Source organism: Montipora foliosa, chromosome 1 (assembly GCF_036669935.1).
Source record: "Montipora foliosa isolate CH-2021 chromosome 1, ASM3666993v2, whole genome shotgun sequence".
Lineage (NCBI taxonomy): Eukaryota > Metazoa > Cnidaria > Anthozoa > Scleractinia > Acroporidae > Montipora > Montipora foliosa.
In genome coordinates this window covers 46,608,737-46,613,736 of record NC_090869.1, presented here as the reverse complement: position 1 = coordinate 46,613,736, position 5,000 = coordinate 46,608,737, and the positions used below count along the sequence as shown (strand labels likewise).

At 40.6% G+C, this 5,000-nt stretch overlaps 1 protein-coding gene across 1 annotated transcript in view; it reads left to right on the top strand.

Moving 5' to 3' along the window:
- Positions 1 to 4,802: 4,802 nt before the first annotated feature.
- LOC137978418 (uncharacterized) overlaps positions 4,803 to 5,000 on the top strand; it is a 3,028-nt gene continuing 2,830 nt past the window's right edge. The window contains exon 1 of the mRNA XM_068825340.1: positions 4,803 to 5,000. This exon is cut by the window's right edge and continues 1,092 nt beyond it. The gene's annotated coding sequence lies outside the window, so the exon portion shown is untranslated.

Below are 5,000 nucleotides of genomic sequence, written 5' to 3'. Positions count from 1 at the left end.
ATTCTTTTTAGTGTTTGGGGTTAAATGCTCAGCTTAGTGATGACGGTTAGGCACTTATTTTGGATGGTGAGCTTTCATGTAAGGTTAGGGACACTGCCTGCATTTCAGTAATTAAGGTTAAGCTCTCAGTAAGGTTTAAGCACTTATTTAAAACGGTTAGCATTTCAGGAGGTGTATGGAAACTACGGACTGCCCGCAAATAGCGCTGATGAACAGTATTTAAAGTGCCCCTAACCCTTCAACTTATTTTTCTTGGTAGATTTTGACATCTTTCAAGAACTTATTTTCGAAAAAAATTTCAAAAATATTGAATCCGGGCTAACCCGGCCAAAGTATCGAGCGTGACGTAAGAAAAAGACATCGTGCAAGCTTGAGTTGTTGGGATGTGTGAAGAACACAGAGAAAATGGTTGAAAAGTCCGTGGTTTATGGATGCAGCAACTCTAACAATAAACAGAAAGGAATCGGCATGCATAAGATTCCTTTTGATAGCGATCCGAGGGCTAAAGTCCGCTGGTTTCGTCTGCTAGCCGCTTCTTAAGAACTTCTTCTTGCTTGTTTTTTTCTTCTTTTTGTTGTCTATAATTTTTGAGCAATTCTTCATCAGTGAGAGGCTCGTCCATATACGCTTGCAATTCGCTGTCTGATTCTTTGTCGGCAGTCGAACTTTCTGATAAAAGTTCTTGATTTTCTCGTTACTCCGTCTCTATTTCTTGAAAATCCAGGCATTCCGAATCGTCCAAAAGATACTCTTCCGTACTTGAGTCGGAAAACTATTTGGAAGAGGACATATTTTCAGTCCGATTGTAAGTTTTCACAAATAATCTTCGAACTCGCACTCTTATGTCATGGAGTGGTGTCCTTTTCTTACGTCACAGCTAAAAAAAGGTGTTAGGTATCAGACGCTTCTCATTGGCTTGTTGCTAACGAGCCCACGAGAGAGTAATTTGTCCAGCAGGGCTTATAGCGCGCAGAAAATTACAAATTTCACTAACTTCAAGCTCTGGCAAAAAAATAAGGATTCAATATTTGTGAAAAAATTTTCCGAAAATGAGTTCTTGAAAGATGTCAAAATCTACCCCCAAAAAAATAAGTTGAAGGGTTAGGGGCACTTTAAGTCTATAAAACATCCATTTCAAATAGCGCTGAGAAGCTGTATTTAAGTTTAAGCACCCATTTTAAAATGGTTAGCTTTTACTGCGAGTTAGGGTTAAGGTTAACCTGCCGTTTGCAAGTGTGAGACACTACATTAAAAGTAAGGGATTGGTACGCATTGTAGTGACTGGAGTAATTAGTTATTTGCAGTGTTTAGTAAACATAAAGCAAGCTAACAAAATCTGTACCTTGCTGAGTTCGCATTTGTTAGCGTTAATAGTATTTTCGGTCCAATGCTTCTGTTTTACGAAGGGGTATGGTCACCCATCCAGATACTAACCCCACCGGATACGGTTAACTTTAGTAAATTTTAGTATTACAAATCTGCTCAGAGGGCACGCTTAAACTTGTGGTGAGAGAAGTTGTGAGGGAGCTTGAAAATTATCAGCATGTCAGCCCAGAAGCCAATGTTTCTCACTTCCCATTTATCTTCTTCAATCTTTCTGGGTTCAGTACTTTGCTAGTAACCACATGTCTTCTCAGGCTATTTACCCAAGACTTCTACCATGGCAATACAATGATAGACAATACCAAAACAATATCGTGCACTGTTAAAACTACATATTACGCAAGGACAACTTGAATTTCCTGGAAGACAACACACAGCTCAGTTGACATTTTATATGGAATAAATCGCTGTGTTACGTCAATACCACACGTAAGCAATGCGTGTTTATTTTTTCTAAAGAAAACAGGAATTGCTTCTTTCTGACAAATGATTAATTAATAGGCCGGTAGCCAGGTTTTTAACCTGAGAAAAGGATCTGTTTTGTCGTACAAACGTGTGAGGACCTGTGAGCCAAAGGGCCTCTGCTGGTATGACTTCTGGGTGACTCCTTAAATGGTCTTAATGACCCCCTCCCCCCCCCCCCCCCCCCCCAACTTGAAAAAAATTGTCTGGAACGGTGCACGTACCACAGGCAACCCAGTGTACCCTCACGGAGGGTCTAGTTTCTGATTAAAACAATCTGATCCCTCTAATTTTAAAGAGAAGAGTTGTAACTCGGAAATGCCAGGCGACAACTGTTCGGTTTTTGGTTGTGGGTCGTGTCGCAGAGCAAAAGGGATCGGAATTTGGAATTTGGAAACTCCTTTTGGCAAAGGACGAAGCCCACAGGAGATGGCGAGAAGAGTGGCTTGGCGAAATAAAAAAGACGAGAGATATGGACGCCCATTTCAGGAAGGAGATAAAGAAGGACAGAGTGTATACCTGCGAAAAGCACTTTGCACCAGAAGATATCGAAATATGTGACTAGAAGCTTGTGAGTTTGTTGTTTTTCTTCGTGTTTACATGTTCCAGGCTTGTACCTAAGCCCACGAATTCATCTTGATTTTGCGATGGGTTTACATTTATGCGAACCTTTTGCCCTTTTCTTACAGTTATATCTGAGAAAATGACAAAGAAGAAGCCGAGATTTGATGCATTGCCTAAATTAAATATGCGAAAAAAGCCACCAATCTACCAAACCGGCACCTCGAACAACACAAACATTGATGGTACAAGAAACAGACCTATCGTGTGTAAACCATGGCTAATACAAGTCCTTTCTTGACTTGTGTCAGCGAATAAAATCGCTACAAATCCTAAATGAGTGGACTAAAAAAGTGCTGCCAGATCGACTAATCTTAAAGAAAGTGCAAGAACCGTTTTTGCTTCCAAACTGGAGATCATCATAGCGGAGCTCCGAACGCGGAGCACCATTGTTAAGAAAATATGGTAACCCATCCCTGCGAGAAATCTTGGTTTTATAGCCATGACGTCATCAACCGTCCGTACGGTCCACCCATTCATGTATGCCAATGAGAAAAGTATCATGCTAGTTTACAGCATACACCTCTTCGATATTGGACATCCATCTTTTGATCAATTGACACCTGGCAAAGCAAGGTATCCGCTGACCAGTATCACGTGACCATATCGCGGGCTGACCTCTGACCAGGTACTGGTTTTTATTGGATTCCAGGCTCAACCCAGGTTAACTCACCTAAACATGAACGAGGCTTCATTTTTCGGGCGCTTTCTGTGGCTCCACGCGGCTACACGGCCATGCTAACTCAAGTATAGTTCTTACACAGTCAACGCTTTTCGTGTTCAGGTGGAAAACGGTTTGGAAAATGTTTTCTTTCTGTATTTTTTGCTGGTTTCAATCCAGTTTGACATATCATGATAGCTGTGGTCCACACTGGTGGCTACGCAGTTATTCAAGTCAAGCATCGGAGGAATATAAACTTAAAGCTGAGAGTGTATTTTTAATTTGTTAAGAGCTGCTTTTTTCTCTGTATTACAATTTTTGGCATATCTTTAGAAGCTCTGATAAGGTTGCATGATGTCTGGAGGACCTATGTCTGGAACAGAAACGAAAGGAGAGCGAAAGAGAACGACAACGACAAAACAGAATACCAGTAATAGCTCATACTTAGTGCAAGAAGTTACTCCTCAAATTCTTTCCTTGGGCACTAAACCGTTACGGATGCGTTATTTAAAGTGGATGCGTATTTTTAAAAAGTGGTTTAATCGGTTCTTCCTTTGTTCAGGAATGAAAATCGAGTTTTTATTGTCAACTGGGATTAAATAACAATTATCTGTACTCTTTTGGACATAAAGAAAAAGTTGATTTGTTTCTTTGTTTTGCTCTAAAATGCGAGCGAACAAGTGCTTTTTTAATCCCTTTGCCCAAGCGGTTTTTGTTGTGCCTCGACAGTGACAAGAAAATTTTGCCCTTATGTTATAAACACGTAATCGCAATAAGTTCTCGTAAATTAGGGTGAATCTCACTAGCTTTTGTTTTCAGAAGTTTGTTTAAGGCACCTAAACGTTATTTAAGTGTTTTATTATGTCTCTCAGATAGTACGCGCGCTGTAATTGGCTAAATTAGCGGGCAGTATTCTACAGTACGGCCCGCTGTACAGCCCGCTAAATTTAAAATTTCGACAAAACATCATCTAGCGAGTTTTTCATGTCATTTCTGTTGCATAAACTTGTACTGAAAACTGTTTGAATCTTGCAAGCAACTATTTCCAACTTAACAGCCAAGGAGATTTAGTTTTTGGTATTTTGGCACGGCATTCTTTGTGGCAGTTGAACCTTCCGCTTCACTTTGACTAGTTTCCTTGCCCGCGCGCCGGTTAACCTCAGAGATATAATAAATATCTTCCTAACCTCGTTTTCTCGGTCCGTACTGTAAGTTACGGATCCTCGTTTTTTCCCGTTGATTTACAGCCCAAGCGCGAAGCGCTTGGGCCATAAATCAACGGGAAAAAACTCGGTCCGTAACTTACAGTACGGACCTCGAACTCGGTTAGTAAGAGGTATCGAGCGGATCTTGTTTGGAGTTCGTCCTTTCTTGGTTGCATTGCCGAATTTGCCGATTCTTTAATTGTTCCAAGCCGAGCTGGCGTGTTTCAATGAAATACATAAAAATGTGGATGATATCGTTTTCAGAGAGGAAGTGGAATAAAGTACTTCAGTAAAACTCTTCCTTGACCTTGAACTAAAAACGTTTTTTTTAATGGCTTCTAATTTTAGTGTGACTCCAATTCGCTGGCTCTTGACGAGTTGACTCCTTTTCCATTCGCTCGCTGAGGGTGTGCTTGTTTTCTTTTAAAAGAAAAATTCATTGCCAAACTGGTGAATTCCAAAGTAAATTCTATCACATGACCGGAGGCATGGAGAGCCCATGAGATAGCACAGCGCATGCGTCAAGTCATTGCACACGTGCGTCGCATCAAGCAAGTCGATTTCTATAGAAGATAAGAAGGAAACAACTGAAAAAAAGTAGAATCTAACGTAGTTAGATCACACAAACGTTTGAGAACCAACGTAGTTGGTCCTACATTACAAATACG